This window comes from Triturus cristatus, chromosome 6 (assembly GCF_964204655.1).
Source record: "Triturus cristatus chromosome 6, aTriCri1.1, whole genome shotgun sequence".
Classification (NCBI taxonomy): Eukaryota; Metazoa; Chordata; class Amphibia; order Caudata; family Salamandridae; genus Triturus; species Triturus cristatus.
In genome coordinates this window covers 1,353,097,401-1,353,117,694 of record NC_140589.1, presented here as the reverse complement: position 1 = coordinate 1,353,117,694, position 20,294 = coordinate 1,353,097,401, and the positions used below count along the sequence as shown (strand labels likewise).

At 44.9% G+C, this 20,294-nt stretch overlaps 1 protein-coding gene across 2 annotated transcripts in view; it reads left to right on the top strand.

Annotated features, from left to right (window-relative positions):
• REL (REL proto-oncogene, NF-kB subunit) overlaps window positions 1-20,294 on the top strand; it is a 275,373-nt gene that overhangs the window by 53,912 nt on the left and 201,167 nt on the right. The window lies entirely within an intron of this gene.

Here is a 20,294-nt window from a genome sequence, read left to right as displayed (position 1 = left end):
TTAGTGTATTGTACATAAAAGACCTGTGTGTGTTTTCTATATATATAGCTCTTAATTCCGAGCTTAAACTAACACAATGTAGTGTCTTTGTCAGCTTGAGTTAAATGTATTCATTATATTTGTTAATGGGTTTCACCACACAAATATTCACATTTGGTTAAAATTATATGAATTCCACCATGTTTTTAAAGCTCAGAAAAAGTTAGAACACCTTCACCTCATCATGTTTGTAAAAAAAGGCCATAGGTCCGTTCATATGCTTCACAAAGTATTAAAAAAATATAGGCATTGAAAACATTCTTCCATAAAATAACTAGTTTATTACACACACCTATTATATATTCCAAATTTTGAAAACAAGATTACCTGGTGGGCAGGTACATTCTTTATGTGAAATCTTACCTTGCACTTCTAATATGGGTATTGTTGGACCTGGCCCCCTCTGCAGGGTCACCCCCAAACGTTTTGCCTTCACATCTCTATTATTTCTGAATTTGTTTTTGTTAACTTTAGTGCTCTGTGCACTTTACCACTGCTAACTAGTGATAAACTTGTGCATGCTCCCTTAAACGTAGTAAAATTGGCTAACACCTGATTGGCATATTTATTTTATTTATAAGTCTCTTGTAGAGTGGTATATCATATACCCAAGTCCTGCAAATTAAATGCTACTAATGAGTCTGCAGCACTTATTGTGCCACCCACATAAGTAGCCCATTAAAACATGTCCGAGCCTGCCATTGCAGCCTGAATGCAGTTTTGAACTGTCAATTCGACTTGGCAATATAACCCCCTTGCCAAGCCTTAAACTCTCCTTTTATTGCATATAAGTCACCTCTCAGGTAGGTTGTAGGGAGCCCATAGGGCAGGGTGCATTGTAATTAAATGGTTGGACATATACATTTAAGTTTTCCCTGTCCTGGTAGTGAAAACTCCTAAATTAGTCTCCCGCTACAGTTAGGCCTACCTGTCCTGTATTATAAAATGAGGTTGCCTTATTACATTTTAATAAGTGCTAACTTTTGATTGGGAAAAGGTAAGCATTTTGTGTTTTGTATCTATGCAATTGTAATTAAAAACCCCTCCTTAATAGTAAAATCAGATTTTAAATTACAATTTTAAAAATGCCATTTTTCGAAAGTTAAAATATAAAAAAAATGATGGATGGAATACTTGAATTAATCTCAGCCACTGGTAAATACTCAGACTGCATTCCAATCAATTGTTATTTTTCACACAATGTCATCTCAGTATGGACCCAGCTATATGCAAATCAGTCTAGACTTTGCTTCAGTCGGAACAGTCCAACCTGAACTGCCAAGTCAGGTCCTTCTTGAACTGAAACTTAAGCAACCCAGAACCGGTTTCACCTTAGTTATATGCCCAAGTAATTACCAGTGGCTGAAATTAATTTGAGCATCCCATCCATCACTTTTTTGTATACTTTACTTTTAGAAAGTTGGCATTACCTGCTATTTGGTGCATGCAGCCTGTCCTAGGTCACATGACTGGGCATAGTTGGCAGCTGGACTTCAGGGATTTCTCAGAGGCAGCCACACAATACAGGGAAAAGGCGTTCCTGGATAGACCATCAACTGCCTGGATGGGGATGGCGGTGGTGGGCATAGCCCCACTTGCGACTGAAAAGGCAGGCTATGGTCTGCCTTCATACAAAAGACTAGTTAACACTACATTGTCCATGCAGCAAGATTAGAGCCAAGCAGGGCAAGAGAGGAAATTTCAAGCACTTCAAAGGGACACTTCAAGAAACATCTTCTTCAAAGAAGGTTCAAGATATAAGAAAGGGGCCCTCCGACCCACTCTTTAGTTCACTTTCAGGACCTGTGGAACGACTCTCAGAGGACTCCCTCCTGCTGCGCACTCCACAAGAATGCTTAGCTGCATCTGGAAGGACTGCATTGATACCTGGAGCCTGCCTTTGAACCTCAGAGGGTTGCCCTGCTGCTTGAGCCCTGCTTTATCACTTCAACCCAAGACTACCAGAGTGACCCGAAGGACTAATTTGCTGGTCTCCTGCCAGAGCCTCAGGGACATTAAATGCTCTCAACATCTTGAACCTGCACCTGGACCTAGCCTGAGGGAGTCCTGAAGCCCAAAGTGATGCTCCTCCGGTCTTGGAAACTTGGTTGTGGTGTTAAAGGTGCCCAGATAGGCAAAATCCAAAACTTGGGACTTAGAACATTTTTGGGTAAAGTCTTGTCTGAGAACCGAGGGAAGACCGGAATCAACCTGCTTGTCTATCTGCCGAAGGTGCATCTCCGGTTGGCCTGACCCGCTACCTTTTTCTCCGCAGCAGCAAATCCTGTTCAGCAGACCTTCGAGACTTTAGGAGAGAACATAAAGAAAGGTGGAAAGAGGTTCGATCATGCCCATTTCTAAATGCATGGAGATCAGGATTTATTCTAATGTGTTCACTTTTAGATCTTATAAGCAATATGAACATTTCAATTGTCTGCTACTTTTTTACTTTCAATTTTGGATTATACTTATCATTTACCATATTCATCCATAAGAGTTTTTGTAAACATTCTCATCTGTGCATTCACCAGTTATTATCACTATCAAATCATTGCTGAAAATAATTTAAAGAACATTTTTTCTAGACCTAGATCCAATACCATGGCCGTATGTTGTGAACAAAGACCGTATTTTCAAAATTCACCCTCCGTTTTCTCCAGCTCATCAACTTTATTAATTGAAGGGCATTCTATGGCACACATAAAGAGGGAGTTCTTAGCATTTTAAGCTTTCAGTAATCCTTACCCACAGTGAGCCAGTATACATAAAGAATATATCTAATCCAATTCCTCCTGTCACTACCATGGGTATGTCTGACTTTGTATTACAAAAGTCTGAATCAATTTACATCAAAAGTCATTCCCAGTAACAATACTGTGTCAATATATCTTTTCTCCACATAAATACAAACTCTTCTTCCATGTCCAGTTCTTCACCCTAACCGTAATCTTCTCCACATTAACTTTCAGGAAGATTACCACCCAGTACTTACCTTGTGCTTTGTTGCATGCTATAACCCTACTGCTGTTTTGTCTAATCTGAAAATATTATTGGAGTTCTGTACCGAGCTATCAACTAGTTTAGGTGGTCTTCTCTCAAGACTACGTGGGAATCTGTTGTATAGAGGACAAGTATGTCAAGATCGTTTATTTTTGCACATATAGAGCCCTACAAGGTGTGCTAACAGGTGTGAGGTTGCTTGCATTCCAGTTCAGAGAAAGTATGACCTGGCAGTTTGAGCTTGACTGCACCTATAGGAGCGGGACCAAGTTTGATTTGCATGTGGCTGGTTCTTGTCTGAGGTGGCACGATGGGCCTAGAGTAATTACCAGTGGCTGTGGTTTATTCATTATTCTGTTCCTCAGTGCCTTTAGGTCATAGTACAAAGAAACAGCTGCTGTCCATACAGAACATTGGACATTCAGAAGCTCTTGTGATATGCATTTGAGGAAACACGTAGGAAAGTATTTAATTGCTTAAGGGTCTCAAGAGAATGACATCATAGAATATTATGAACCATTACAGCTAATTTAAGTATGATTTGTGAATCACCAGAAACACAGTGGGAGGCATTAGCAGTTGACCTCCTAGGACATATGGCGGGTGGCGGTGTCAAATACCTCGTTGTATTACTTGACATATTTTTGAACCGGCCTAAAGGTAAGATGTTGATTAAGGTTGATTTTTCTTGTCATTACGTCATTAGCCATGTGTATGCCAGAGCGAAGGACTACCTAAGTGTATTGTAAGTGACAGTGGAACTCCATTTTGTTCAAAGGAAGTTTAGGATTTCTTTTCCAAAAATGGTTTAAAACATAAGTTCACCTCTATGTTGTGGGAAAACGAATTGAGATTGATTTGAGCATATCTGATAACCCCAGATGTTACTTGGTTCAGTCCCTTCATGATTTTAAGAGGAAAGGAATCGTATACAGGAATAACTTGTGCTGGGTAACGGTTGAAATACATAAAGATTGGTCTCCCACCAGAATTATAGAGAACATTCAAAAGACACAAGCAGTGTACAAGGAATACAAAGTTAAGCAGTAGGAGATTGTGTGCGAATTAATAATCCTATCAGGTCTTTAAAAGGTTAAGTGATGGGAAGGGTTGGCATTTCAGTAGGATATCAATATGCAGGGATCGGCAAGTGAGTTTCTTTAACTCTGCAGATGTGCATGGTGCTGTAGAGGATTTTTTTTTTCAGAGAGGGTTCCACTTGTAAATGATGAGAGCCTTTCCTATCATGATACCTGTGTTCCTGTTCATACACAAGGTTCGCGCTATGAAAATGACGAACTTCCATATTCCAATGTTGTGTTAAGAAAGAGAGAATGACAGTGAGAGTTTATCTGTACGGTTTACGTACGAAAGTGAAGTAAAGACGCTTTTGCAGATGTGTGAGAAGGTTGGGATGCTCAGTAATATAGCCAAGAAAATGTGATTAATTTTGTAGTTAGTTAAAACCTTGTTTTGATTATTTCCATTAGTTCCTATTGCTGTACATAAATTGTTCAACTTCATTTATAGTCTAGATGTTTAGTACTTGTTTTTAATTTGATTTTATTTCCGACTCTCCATCTACATCATCCTCTAGTTGTTTGTAATTCTGTGGGTATTTGGGAACTAGGAACTTTTGAGTTGTTGTTTTCTTTGTTGTGTAAAGAAGAAAGATGTATAGTGTCACTTTGCCTTGTTCAAGTTGCGACTTTTCATTGGGGAAGAGAGGAGTAGCACAGAGCAAAGACACCCGTATTGTGTGTGAAAAAAGGCAGCTTTATTGAAATAGGTGCACATTACAACATAACCTGGGCCTTTGCTGTTCAAAACTATAACCGCACTATGCATTATTGGAACGTTGGAAGCTCCATTGAAAACAATGGAGTGCTCCTGGCTTATAATGGCTGGTATGAGCCCAGAGCACCAATTTTCCAATGTTTCTTTGTCCATCTGGCTGTGAACAAAGGCTTCAGGGATCCCGAGGGGATTTCAATCCCCTCGCGCTCCCTGAAGGCTTTATTTGTTAGAACATTCTGCCCTCTAGTGGCAGACTGTTCTAATAGCCTTATAGCCCTTCGTAGCAGGGCTATACCGGCATTAAAGTCCCGCTCCTTTGTTAAAGTCCCTCGCCTCGGGCCTTTAATGCTGCAGCGGGCCTTTAATAGCCGGTATAGCCCGCTACGGCGGGCTATAAGGCTATATTAATCACCTATGATAAGCTACCCCTCCCCCATAACAATCTTAAAACCTTAACAAAATACTTGCATCAGAACTGACCAACTCTAACTGGGACCTCTAAAATCCCTTTTGCTTTCCTACCTCAATTACCTTTTGAACCCCATTGAACTTCCTAACCTTGAACTTCCTATGTCGTCCAGGCGTGAACTTGCCTACCAGTTCCCTTTCAGCCTGAACTGCAGCTGACAAACAAACATCTGTAAATCATGGAAACTTCTCAACCCCTGAGCAAGAGGGAGGGGAGAGGAAGAAATGGGTTAAGTCGCTCTCCTCCCTCCCCCTCCTTTTCTCTGACCTCCAACCCCACTCATAGGTTCCCTGCCTAGCAGGAACGCCCAGTACTTTAGCGAGAGCCAATTTGACATGCAGTAGGTATAGCTCCATTCCCATGAATGAGAGATTTACCCCATCAGATCCGAATGGTTTATCCTACCAATCCCAATATCCTTGCAGAACGCTCGCATCTCTTTGTTTAGAATCCTCCTTGCCTTATCTATGACTGCTGGCCTGACTGCCCCACGCTACACTCTCCTGGGAATTAATTCAGTCCACATTGTGTGGCATCCGGCCCATAACCATACATATCTCCTTCTGGTCCTCCTTCATGGCCTTAATAAGTGCCAAGCCCTTCTGAACTACCAAGTCATCATCCCCTAGATGGATTAGAAGCAATTCTCGATATTTCCCGCCCACCAGAAGCCTATTCAGACCGGGGATGAGCTCCTTCCACGCCTCCCCCCTTTTTCCACCGAAGTGATAGTATATAGCGACTTGTCAAACTACCGATTCCTGCGATGTCTGCTGTCCCTAGCTTGACTCTCCCCCCACTTCACAAAAGAGTGATCGACAATCCAGATGTTCATCCCTGCTGCCTATGGTCAGGGCAAAAATTGATGGACAGAATGCAGAACAGTGTCATACAATCACCCCAGTACAGAGATCTGGGCCTAAATCCATCGATTTTTTTGCTCACCATGCCATTCCAGTTTGGACCCAGCCATATGCAAATCAGTCTTGACCTTGCACCCAATGGGAGCAGTCCAGCCCGAACTGCCAGGCCAGTTCCTCCCTAGACTGGAAACAAGCATCCTAGGACCAGTTTCGGGCTTTCAGCCCTCATCAGTCAGGTTAGCTTGAATCCAGTGGCATGAAGAGCACGAGACCCACACCTGGGCATACCCAGTTCTCCCCTCCCTCCTTTGGTTGGTCTTAGACTTGTACAGACAAACCTGCACATCTTTTTCCCTGCAGTGCACCTCCTTCCATAGCACACCCCCTACCCTGCTAAAGGTCCGATACCCTGAATGCCCCAAAAAATATTTAGGACATGAGGGTTGAAAAGAGAACTCTCTCCCTCCTCATGGAGCACACCGTCCTAAGGGACATAATCACCTCGGACAAGATCTCAAGGGGCCAGAGGCCTACACCTGTGTGTCCCATGCCCTGCTTCCCTCACCGAACCCTCCAAAATCCTAGTCATCAGTTTTCCCGCTGAAGGCACGTAGCCCCATAGGAGCTTGCCCATGAATGCAATACCAGACAACTTGTGTGCGATGATTGTAACCTTCGATTCTTCCTTTTCTCTGAGGGAGAGTATGAATTGTACTACATCCTTCACCCTCTCCTATTCCCGTGACATCCTTGTGGCTCCACCAAACAAGAATTCAGACCATGCTTGATGGAAGGCCCTACTCGTGGAAATGGCTAAAGACCCAGCTAACTATTGGAGCATCCTCTTTCTCCTAATGACCAGATTTCTTGTGGCATCTGTGTCTTCATGGATCCGCTTCCGTGGCCAGCCCATGGAACCTCTCCCACTGTGAATGGGACAAGGCATCGGCAATGTAATTTGTCCACCCCCGGAACGTGTCTAGCTCTGAAAGTAATCTGAAGATTCAAGATGTGTAGTACAAAAACCCTCAGAAGCTGCCACAACTGAGGCTCCCTGGCGGACTGTCTGTTGACTACATGCACGACTGACATGTCAACGCGAAACAGAACTCTCTTGTGGGCCAGCTGTACCCCCATAGCACCACCGCTACTACCAAGGGTAAACATTTTAGGAAGGCAATACTACTCTTAACCTCCTTCCACTTTTCAGGCTACTCCTCCACACACCAATGGCCCAGCCAATACAGGCCAAAGCCGCAACCCCTGCAGTGTCTGACAATAGTTGTGCGTCCCATTCAAAATCTGTCAAGGCTGCCAATTGGATACCACTGAATGACTTTTAAAATAGTCTTCCACATTCTCAGATCCTCGTAAACCCCTGCCGACAATCTGACATGATGGTTCAGTAAGGGCAGAACCGCGAGTGGCAAACGTAGCTGTCTACAGAACATCCTCCCTGCTCTCACCATCCTGCAGGCGTAATTCTGATGACCGAGCAACACCTGCACTTCCTTCACTGTCGCCTTCTGTTTACCCAGCATTGTGTTCAGAAGGTTCAGCATGTTAAGCTTATTGTCATCAGACAACCTTGCCACCATGGCTGCGGACTTTATCTCAATACCCAGAAAGCATAAGACGGTACTGGGCCCTACTGTCTTCTCCGCTGCCAAGGGAATACCTATGTCACCCATGAGTGCTTGGAAGCTAACCAGCAAGCGCTGGCAGTCTCCCAAACCAGGGGCACCTACAAAAAAAATAAAGTTTACTCTCTGATTTCAAATTGGCTGCCCAGCAACGCACCCTCGGCCCATCGTATCTAAGCCTAAAATTGTCTGTAATGCATTCCTTCAATAATCTAGCGTCTTCCTTCCTGTCATACTGAGCAGGCCAAAAAGTGAGTCTGTCCTAGTTAATGCACCTATGTGCCCTTCCCTTCAGATCCCTGTCTGCCCCTACCAGACCTGAAACCTGTGGCCTGACTGTGCAAGATCCCCTTTTGTCCACCTGGTGCCCCTTGCTGTTGTCCATAGCTGGTTGCATAACTAGCCCTGCTTACACCGAAGCATGCGACCAATTGGTGTCTGCCTGACCACTTTGAGCACTCATGTCAGAACTTACAAAGTTCCCTCGTACACAGTCCTTTGTTGTAGTCCCAACAGGCCCCACTTTGGCTACTTTGACCTTTGCTGGAACACCCCCACCCCTCCCTGGGTGGGGTGCCCTTGAAATGGCTTGTAAGTGATCAGCAGACCACACACCGTAAAAATAGTTTTGCCAGGCCCATAGTGTGTTGCCATAAGTCGATGTCCAATTATCCCCATTGTGCGCCCGGGTCCACTGCCATCTGCACCCGGAACTCCTCCTTATACTGGACCCAAGCATAGCCTCCGTAATTTAACTGCGCCTTTCTTATAGTGTCCATGTATTTAAACAGTGCAACTGACCTTTCTGGGTACTTCTCGCAGTAAACACTCTCATAAATGAGGAACGCTGCAGTCCAGTTTTCTATTGTCACTGGCACTCTTGGCTGTTTTCAGAGCTCTAATTCCTCCTCCTTAGACCCTTCCTTGGACCTCAGCTTCCTATGGAGGAGTTTCATCATCTCGACATACTTCCCCTTCCATATCTTCTCTTTGGGCTGCATAAGGTGTTCCCCCAACCGCTTGGCCGTTCCCATGAAGGGCAACTTCTTGATCTTAATCTCTTTCCTCTCCAGCTTGTCACCCGCCTCCGCTTGTGTGTCACTCTTTGCCCCCGCCCGACTCTGTTCCTACCCCTGTGGCCGTAACCTTATGGGATGTACACCCTTGATCAAAGATAATCTTCCCTTGTTTTTAGATCTCTTGTTTCTTTTCCCCCAGCTGCACTGTGGCATTATTTGTGCGCACTATAGGCTCCTCGGTGCCCATGCTAGTGTTCCGCACCCGACTCCCCTTCCTTAGGCGGACCTCCCCCGCTGTCTTGAGTCTCCCTTGACCCGATCCCAGTGGACACCATTTTTTTGCTGGCCTCCCAGCTTGTTTGAGGCACCTAGCCTCGACCCCAATGTGTGTCCTCTTTTGGCGGGCCTCCCCTCTTGCTGGAGACTCCATGGCCTCGACCCTCCTAACATCACTCTTGAGGGGGCCTCCCCACTTCCTCGAACCTCATTAGCTTGGACCCCTATATAACGTGCAGGGCGTGTGGAGCCCATACTTCGGTACCTTACCTGGCGCCAAGGTCAGTGCCTGCTTGGGGACCCCCTGCTTCTCCATCGACTGTTGTCTCCAGGTCTTGTCACAACTCTGTGTTCTGCGGGGCCTTTGGATTCTGTAACATTCTAGGTACAGATGGGTTAAAAGATCCCGCCACCCCACCCTCCCACCACCAGTTTTGTACTTCCACCTGACCCTTGTCTTCGTCCCTCAGTTCCTCTTCCTCGAAACTTCCCTCGTCGTAATCGAGCATTGTCCACTCAGTCTGTGGCCCCAGATCCCGAGCGCCCCACTGTCCACCCACCTTTACATGGGCTCATTTGCATGCAAAATACCTACCAGGGAGGGCCATACCTTGCCCTCCCCACCTTTCCAACACTGCAGGACGCGTAGTCCTGTACTTTGACGTGGAGGAGGACTCCCCAAGTCCTTCTGCGCGTTGAGGTCCCGTGATCTTCCCATCCGCGATGGATTGCAGCTAGCCGCGCTGTCTCTTCACCTCGTGCTTGTTGCATCGCACCTGGCTCTCCTGAGTCTGGCCCCCCAATGAACCTGCCAACCTGAAAAACAGAGACATGGCCCAGTGCTACCCAGCTCCACTCGCTCAAACACCTGACCTGACCCCTGTCCCACCTCCTCACTGCCTGATGGAGGACCCCCCTCCCCAGGTCATTGGACTAACCAGGAATGCACCTTAGGTCCCCCTGATACTGTCCCCTGGCCGGCCCGCCCTCTTTTGCCCAGTCTCCTTCTTAATGGGCCTCACAAATACCTTGCCCGGATGCATGACTTCAAGGACACTGGCTATGCTCCCCAGTCTGGACCAGGCCGCCCCCTGCCCATGCCTGTTCTTCCGTTCCTCCTCCCTGTCCTTCCATACCAAGTTATCTGCTGCTAAACGGGCGCGAGGGGGGCTTGTAGGCCTCTTGCCTGCTCCCGCATACTCTCCCCGGGGCCCTACCATACCCCCCTACCGTACTCCCCTTTGACACCCCACTCCGGGCTGTCCTAACTCCCATAGGTGCTTGGGCCAGCCAAGTGTCCTTGCTCCAGTCTATCACATTCAATAGTCTGCCCTGTGGAGAGGCTAAACTCTTTCTGCTCTCCGTGATCAGACTCCGCTTCTTCTGCTATCCACTCCCTATATACCTCCCTAAAATCCACCTGTTCAAACTCCTGCCTAGCTGTTTTGCCCAGTTTTTAAGCAGGCTCAAGCCCTAGTGTATAGAAGTGATATCCATTTTGCCCAATCTAGGTCCATGTTCATGCGGGCCATGACCGCTAGCATGTATCTCCATTTTAAGGTATTGCAGGCCTTACTCAAAAAGATAGTACCACTGCCTTTGGTGCCGTGTCAACTGGGATCTCATCCAGTACCCTATAGGCACTGGATGTTCAAGAAGGTGCTGCGAAGTGGAATAAAGCCATTCTGATCTTTCTGGATCAGGTGGGGTATATGTGGCTGCAGGCGGCTAGCCAAGGCCTTACTAAGGATTTTGTAACCCAATATAAGCATCTCTGTGCAAACCCTTTTTCACAGGAGTTGAAATTTCGAATTGTGCGAGTTTACAGCACTGGAAAATTACTGAGTATGATAGTTTGCACCCTTTGGTAAGTTTCTGCCAGTTAAAAGTGCCAGACTTTCACAGCAATAAAGAGACCAATAATTACAGTACCAGAATCTGCATGTCATGCCCCAAATATTCAGAGTAGGTGCATTTTATCGCACAGAATACATTCCAAAACTTGGATCGTTGGATTTTATATACTGCAATATCTATCGTATCTACCAATCTGGGATAGTCCCAATCAGGGCCTATAGCCTTTGGAACTTAGATACCTATAACACAGCAAAGGAAGTCAGTCAGGATAGAGTTCAGTCCTTTTCTTTTCTAGATGAGTTCATCTGTCTTCTCTGGTTAGGAAATGTAGGTAGATGATTGCTGAGACAAGCATTTCTAAGCAGCGGAGCGTTACTCCTAAAGCTCATTCAAATGTTTGTGGGCTTCATCATGGAATTGGTGCTTGTATATCAGCTTAAAGCTATAGTCAAACTATTACTTGAATATCAACTTGGGCTTGTGGGAAGCCTACCCAACTGCTAGTGCAGAGAATGCCTCTTTGAATATCTTGTCAACAGACGAGGATCATCTGTCCCTTTTGATACTCCTCGATCCTTCTGTAGTGTTTGATAGTCGACTATGAGCTTCTCCTCTGTTCACTGATTCTTAAGTTTCAAACACACCATTGAGGTTATTTAGAATCCGCTTACTTGCCTTGAATATCAAGAAGACAGTGAGTATATATGAAGTCTTGAAATTCTTACATCAGATACTTGTGGAGAAACAGATCACATACAAAATAAGTTTAGCTCCACAGTATCTTCAGTCGAACATCACCATACATTGTTGTGACCAAAACCCTCATATCTTGGGCTTGTGATTATTCTGAAAACTTGCCTTTTAAGTTGATTGATGATTCCTGATGACAGGATCAAATAACTGCAATGCTCTATCAGTCGACTCAAAAACAAACCTACCTTCTTGAGGTCTGAAAAACTATCAAAACGTATCTCATAACCAATTAGAGTGTTCAGTTCAATGGGTTTGTCCTCTAGTGGTTTATTGTTATCTATGCTCATTGGGATGCCTTGAGACAATTCACTTAATGGTGCATGTCGTTTAAATGTTTAAATAATAAAGAAATAAAATAAATTGAGGCTACCTTTCTGCCCAGAGCATCACCAAGACTTATTCAAGTTGAGTTAGCCCTCAAGAACACCCAGATAGATCCTATATGTTGGAAACGCCAGAAGCACAAATTAAATTGCTCTGGTTAAATTTAGTTTAATCAACTAAAGCTCTGCTAGGAAAATGTATGATAAATTGGTCTAGAAAAGTATCTAGATCAGTCTTCCCACTGGAAAAATGAAAATACTTCTCATAAAATTCTGTTTGGGTGTGGTACCTACAGCTTGTCAGGTTCAAGGAGGACATTATTTTTTTTTTTGTAAACAATTTTATTAGAGAAAGAAAAATAAGGTACAAGGCAATGATAAAACAATAGTCGGGTCTACAATAAAACGACACATGTTGCAATACAGAAATCAGTCGATAAGCACCATGCACTTCCCAAAGGTAAGCCAGTGTCAAGCCAAAGCAATAAACATCTGGTATTAAGGGATAGAGGATTACGAACATCGCACATACCAAATGGCATCTCACTATTGCATCGTTAGGGCAAGTTTGTCGCATCACTTCCAGGTTCATCCAACAATAGACGTCTTTCATGTTGCAGTTCAACTGAAGGAGACCAGCATATATCGCCCCTGTATTTATTCCACCTCCCCCACTTATAGTCCCATTTCTTCGGGCACCCTCTATGCTTGAACACATCCTTTTCAGCAATCATTGCTGTATCCATGTCAATAGCCCAATCACGCAAGCACGGGCTGTCCCCACCCCCCATCTCTGTGCATTGTTGCGTTTTGCGATGGCCCACCCCAATGTGGCCCATGTTTGCTCAATCTGCGTGAGGTCCGTGGCCTCCAATACATTAATAAGGCACAGTTCAGTTTTGCTTTTGCGGTGAGGGGAATATGTGCAAGTGAGAGTGAGGCGTCTGGTCGATTGGTTTAAGCGAATGTGTCTGTTTAGGTATTCTGGTCCTGTGTTGGGTAAAGCTTAGTATATGTGCATGAGAAGTTTGAATTGGCTGCGCTTGTGAATGGGGAGCCAGTGAAGCCTCTTGAGGTTCGGTTGGATGTAGGTGTGGCATGGGAGGTCGAGTTTGAGTCATACAGCGGTGTTCTGGAGTCTGCGTAGGAGTTGTTTTGAGATTATGGTGTAGAGTGTGTAGTTCAGTCTGCACAGAAATCCAGCGCATGCATTTTGCTGCCTCAAACTTTATTTTAAAAGCATGGAAAATAATAATTCCAGTACCAACCTGCTTATCTAGCGCGTAATACTACAGTTACGTACGTTAAGTAACATGCAACTATTACCCAATTTCATGGTAATTAATTTCCCTCCTTGGCTCCTTGGTAGGATGGAAACAGAGTTTCACGTACCAGGGAATGAGCTAGTGACCTACTGATCACACAGACGTCAGCACCAAGTGTGTAATTCACAGAACCATTTTGCTAGCTATATGGTTACGATGTTGTGTTCCAGAGGTGGTTTTTGGCCATTACTTGCCTTTTGACATGTGTTGAAGCCAGTAAATGCAGTGCAGTATCCTTGTTCCAGTGTATCAATGTCACTCAGCTACGTGTCAGAATGATTAAGGCATACTTGGAAGATGGGCTGTTTTTCAAATGTTACCTTATTTGTTTCTGATTCTACATTTTTTAGAAGACTTATATTACACAGATCCACTTAGACTTGATTAGAGTGACCTCTAGTTTGTTGGTAAACCATACACGAGAAGGGCCTACTTTAATAATTTGATGCAATTTCTTTCTGACAATAGCGTAATGCTGGAATTGATTTAACTTGCCCAGCTGCTGCTAATTTCTGATTCATTTCATGATATCTTTCACCATCTTTGGCACTTCTATCGAAGAGTTAATCCTTGTGTGGTGGAAGTGGAAGATATTAACTTGGCATACACCCAAAACGATTTAAGTGAAGGAAGAGGTGGTATTTTGTGTAGGCACACACATACAGTTCAATAAAAGATAATTGTGTGAATATATATTTAGATTCGGAGGGAAATATTTGTCTCTCACTTACCACCCACATACTCTCTCTTCCTCTCTGTCTCACAAAACATTTTAAACTTGAGTTAATGTTAGTATATCTGCAAAAATAGATTTGTCGAATACACTGTAACACTGTTAACGCGTGCAGTTGAGGCAGTTGCTGTGCTGCAGCTACAAACACCTATATTTGCAAACAATATTGTGCATTGAAACTCTGCATCCTCCCACCATATAATCCTGAATTAAGTGACCTCCGACACACATGTTCAGAAATAGACGTGTGGAACTCCCCAGGGTCAAACTGAGATATACGATTGGGCCCGATCCTAAGCAAATCAACAGGGTGAATGGGGTCTTGGTGCTTTCTGTTCTTGGCACCTGTAAAAAGGCTTCTCTTGACTGTAAATTCTAGAAAATTGAACAGATGTATGTCCTGCTGACTGTGAGGAAGATGGAATGAAGGGGGCAGCTTGGTACCCGAGGTATGCAGATCAGGCGCTCTTTGACCAGCATATTCCATCTGGACGGGCGTTGCCAATTAGCTGCGGGTCACCTGGCTAGGACAATGCCAGCTGATGAGATGAGGGGAACTAGTGAATTACCAGCAAGATCTTGGACGGAGTGACTGAACTCCACAATTTGCCATCAGGTCAGACACTGTGACCAAGAACCCCTAATGAGGAGGCGACATGGCTGAGTGAGGGACGTCCTGAGCGAGAACACATCCTAACGATGTGAAGTATGTAGAACAAATGTCTTGGAATCTGTGAGCTTTATAATGTACCTATTAGAGATAAAGTGTGATTGTTAGGTGGAATTGAAGACATCAGAAAGAGCAAACTTCCATGTGAAGCTATCATCAGGGGATGATACCTGGTCTAGCCAAAGATTAAATTGTGACAAAGGCAGGACTTCAGCACAATAATGTTGTTTGGTTTAGCAGAAGGTGAGCATGCACTCTTTTATTCAGTGGTTAATCTCAACTGCCTTGAGAAATCATTAACATCAGCAATGTAGTGTTATTACTGCAAACAGAATCCTGTAGCAGCAGTCCCCTCCTAGACCTGTGTCTAGAAGATTCATGATATGACTGTTAGAATATTTTTCATCTCAAAGTAATTTTACTGTGTTTTATAGGAATAGATAACAAACTGAGTGGGACTCTATACAAATATCTGACAGGCACAGTAATTATGAAGGTACATAGAGTATGAGTCTATGACATGACTAGACAATCTAATGTTGTCCTTGACGAAGCTTGACTGAGAAGAGTGAACAATTAATTTGACGAATGGTTTGAGTCAGTTAAGAATTTTAGAATATACTTCAATCAGTATCAATATAGGGCAATAGTTTGTGTCGTGTGGATTCTTGCCTTCTTTTGGGAAGACAACGATTGTCGCATTAGAAGTAGTACCGATAACTAAGCCTTTGTCTGAACAATGAATGAAGAGGACTCTAAGTGGCTGTATTAGTGTATTGTGTATACGTTCTAGTGCAGCACAAAGAAAAGCAGAAAGCCTTGGGGACCTGTGCATTCCTGGGATTTATGTAATAGATTGCTATTTTAATTTCCTGAGGGAAAATTGGGTTGTTACATTTTTTGCTTGCTTGTGGGTATAGGATGTTTATTGAGGTATTGTATACATTCTTCATAGGTTGAGGAGTTGCACTTCAAATATAGTTAAGATAGAAATCTTCAAATGTTGAAAGAATGTCTTCCTCTTTGGTAGGTATAGTCCCTTTATGATTCTTTTTTTTTTTCTAATCTGTTTATTGAAAAGAAAAGCAAGGTGAAAGTATTTAAACAAAATGCAATGTCACGCAACATTGGCTTTGGAAATTTACATCAAATCAGCGTCTGCATCATAATTATACATCAACGGCCATATGCATGAACATATTTTCCCATAGAGACAGAATGGGCAAAACCCTTTGATGCATCTGGCCCCAAATTACTTAGTCATTTTGCAGTGTTTATAATTCTATTTTACTTTCACCATATAACTGTAATCATGGGAGAACAACAGGAAGTCAGAAACAGAATGACAGGAAGAAGGAGGATTCCAGGATTGGGAGGAGGTGAGGTACTACCAGCGAAAGGATCCCAGGTTTTCCCGTTTAAAGCTAGGGACTAGGTAGTGGACTCCCTGGGTGGGCCGTCTGATATGTCTCTTGTAATATGTCGGTATTCGGAATTGATGGCGTGTCTTCAAAGAGTTGTAAGGCTCGAAGGTTTGGTGGGGTAAAACATGTCTATTAGAGTTTGCCATGTGTTTGTGTACGTAGATTTAGTATGTGTTAATCGAGTCGTGAGAAGTTCCATTGCCATAGAATGCCATAGGCGGGGAAACCATAGGTCGATTAGTGGTGTAGATGTTTTTTTCCAATATAGTGCTATTACCCAGGGCAGCTCCTCCATGCGGGCGGAGGAGGGTCGTCCCTCTGCTTTCTCACAGTGAGAGAAGCAGAAACATAAAATAGTATTATAAATACCATTTTATATTTCTGCTTCTTGCACTGCGAGAAAGCAGAAGGGTTTGTTTGGGGGCGGGTGGGTGGTCCTGCTCCAGGGTAGGGGAGGAGTGGCTTGCCCAGAGATGTGGGCGCTGACTGTTTGGTCGGCACCAGGGCCGACCAAACCAGTCATACGCACTCTCCCTTTTCTACATGTGTAGTGCATGCAGCCTACATGGAGAAAATGGCCTCCCCGTAGACGCCTGTGTGGACGGCATCCCAGCCAATCAGAACGCTGCCATTGCAGCATTGCGATTGGCTTAGGGGAGGGAGGCTTCCTGCGAGGACTCGGAGCAGAGACAACTCGACGCGGGACTGGACCGGGCTGGCAATGGTACGTTTCTATTTAAAATGAACCCTCTGCCCCCTTTGCACATGACCTCCCCCCGCGTGACCCCCGCACTCCCGCTCCCCCCTTCCCCCCCCCACACTCCCCTCCCCCCCCCCTTCCCCACCTGCAAGTCATGCCGGCCGCGACTGCTATTACCTGCTTGGCTGCTCCAAGCATTTGAGATATTATGCGCCAGTCTGCATAGGTCATAGCAAGGAGGGTCAACGACCCAACTCCCAGGATGATCACTATTGGGGCTGGTGGTATAGGGTAGCCTATCACATCTTTTATATGACTGAGGACCTCTTTCCAATAGGTGGCCAACCATGGACAGGACCACCATATGGGCAAGAAGTCTCCAATCGCTTGTTGACAGCGGCAGAAATTGGGTGAGGTATTGGGAAACATTTTGTGTAGTCGTTGGGGGGGGTATAATACCATTGTGTCAAGAGTTTATACGCGGTCACCCGCTGCCGTATGCTTCTAAATGTTTTTGGTATATTTTGCCAAAGTTGTTCCCATTGCTTGCGGGTGATCTCATCAGTGCTGACCGTTTGCCAATGTGTCTGGTACGTGTGGGACTTAATCGGAGTAGAGTGTTGTAATACTTGGTAGGTGCGAGAGATCAGACTTCGGGACCCATCATAAGAGCGAACAAATGTCTCAAAGGGGGTTTAAGGCTGGGTCGCTCCCTGGATGTTCAATGGTGTGTGCAGTCAGTGCCAGATCTTGAAGTATTGTAGCCTAGCCTCCTCAGGTCGGTGGAATTCCTTTTTGCACTGATCGAATGTTTTATACTGATCGCCCTCGAAGAGATCCCAAATTGTTTGACATTCCCCTTCTGCCCATGTTGGGAAGGAGTTGTAGTGCTGGTGGAAAGTTCGAGTTGCATGCCAGGGGTGTAATAGGGGATAGGAAGGAAGTGAGGCCCCCATCCCAGATTTCCAACACAGTCTTTGTGAGGGCGGCTATATATGCGCTACATGGTCGAGACCCCAGCGGAAGCCATGTTAAGTCCCATAGAGTCTGCAGGCCAGTTCCCTGTCCATATGTAGCTAAATGTTTCTCGCTCTTGCGGACCACCCACTCAGAGATGTATCGGAATATGTGACGCCCAATAGTATTCTAGAAGATTGGGGCATGCTAACCCACCTCTGTCTCGAGGTAGCATAAGGAGTTTATGTGGGAATTGTGGCCATTTTCCTCCCCATATAAAGGTGATTAGGTCTTGTTGCAAGTGTTTTTATGTAAGTTTGCGGTTTTGGGGTGGGGAGTGTATGGAATAAATATAGTATTTTCGGCGGAACAGACATTTTGATTGCATTAAGCCCTCCTAGCCATTATAACAGTAGGGACTTCCACGTACGTAGCTCCTTGAGGACCGCTTTTCTATATTCCAGCCAGTTTGTCTGTGTCCACGTAGATACTGTGAAAGTTAGATGAAGTCCAAGATGTCATATCGAGTGTGTAATCCATTGAAAGGGGGTAAGGGATTGTAGTTCCGGGATATCTTCATTGGGGATGGTTAGATTTCAGTGCCCAAGATTTAGTGAGATTAATTTTGAGGCTGGAGGCCTCTTCAAATGATTTTAGAAGCGTAATAAGGGCTGGTAACGAGGTGTGTAGTTTCGACAGGGTAAGTAGTAAGTCGTCCGCAAATAAGGCTATCTTATGATCTACTCCTCCAAAAGGGATGCCACTAATATCTTCTGAGCGTTGAATAGCTATCGGTTGTGTGAGCTGTCCATTGACCCTGACCTGGTCTTTGGGGGGGGTGGGGGGAAGTGTACGATGCCATTATCCTGAAGACCATCGTGGGTCCCAGCCCTATCTTCTGGAGAACTACCGCAAGAAATCCCAATCTACCCGGTCGAATGCTTTCTCAGCATCTAGTGATCGTAGACAGGCAGGGATGTTCTGACGGTGTATCTTTTCTTCCAAATGGGCTATCCGCCACACATTGTCGGCTCCCTGACGTTGTCGAATAAATCCGACTTGGTCCGGGTCAATGAGACCCGGGAGGTATGGTTCCAGGCAGTTGGCAATGATTTTTGTGTAGATTTTATCTGTGTTGAGAAGCGCAATAGGGCGGTAGGAAGAGCATAATGTATGATCTTTGCTAGGTTTGGGGATACGTGCTATTTCTGCCATGGCAATTGTGGCCGTTGTGCCTGTAATGTCTGTGAATGAGTTAAAAAGGCGCAATTTTGGTCTTGGATTTGCAGAAAGATCATGCTGTAGAATTGAACCGGTAGGCCATCCGGGCCCGGTGTTTTGCCCCCAGGCAAGTCCTTCAAAGCCTGTCGGAGCTCTTCTAGTGTAATAGGTTCCTCGAAAAGTTGTGCATATTGTTTTTCTAGGGGGTGGGCCCATGGACAGTTGAAGAGTATTGATTGTATCTCACTCTGGTGTGTGGTCCCTCGATCATAGAGGGTAGAATAGTACGTGTGGAAGGCTGTCAGTTTGTCTTTTACGGTGATGGCACATGTGTCTTCTGCAGTTTTGATTTTAGCAATATGTGCCTTTGCTGCCCTCCATCTCAGCCGACGCGCCAAGATGGAGCTCACTTCGCCCCCCCTCCCCCCCATTGTACTATTTTTGTTTCAGTGCCAATAATGTGCGTTCTGCCCTATTCATTCTATGTGCGCCACTGGGGAAATGTCTTGGAAGAGTTGAACTGTGTACCGCTTGTATGTCAATTCTGATTTATTTTGTGAGGCCTGTAATATTGCTTCCTTTGCCATGAAAAAGTGTACCCTGGTTAGGATATCTGGAACCAGTTCAGGGCGTCCGGGGGAGTGTAGCTACTCGATGTGCCCTCTCCAGTGCTGGCTGGGATGCGTCATCAACCCCTCTGATGTCATGGATTAGCTCTGCTATGAATGCCATGATGTCTGAACCCTCGACCCCTTTGGGTATGCCTCTGATTTGGAGGTTGTTCTGTCTACTTCTATTTTCTAAATCCTCCTGCTTTATCTGAAGTTCAATATGTTGGCCCCGAGTGCAGTCATTAATTTCCAAAGGTTTCCCTGATCTTCCGCACAGTTGTCAACAGTCCTTTCTAGGTCGTCGACTCTTTCACCAATTTCAGTAATGTCTTTTTTAAATTATTTGAGGCATGATGCAAATTCGGTCTTTCGCTATTTAGGAGTCCAGATATATCGCCGCCCGGCGGATCTGGTGGAGGGTAACCTGGGAAGAACCGTAAATGCGATCAGGGCTCAGATGACCTTCTGGAACACACTTGCCCTCTCGGTCACCGGCCGAATAGCACTGGTAAAAATGGTAGTGCTGCCTCGACTGCTGTATTATTTTGCTAATCTGCCACTATACGTTCCGGCGTCCTTCTTCGTGAGTTTCACGCGCTCTCTCCGAGACTTCG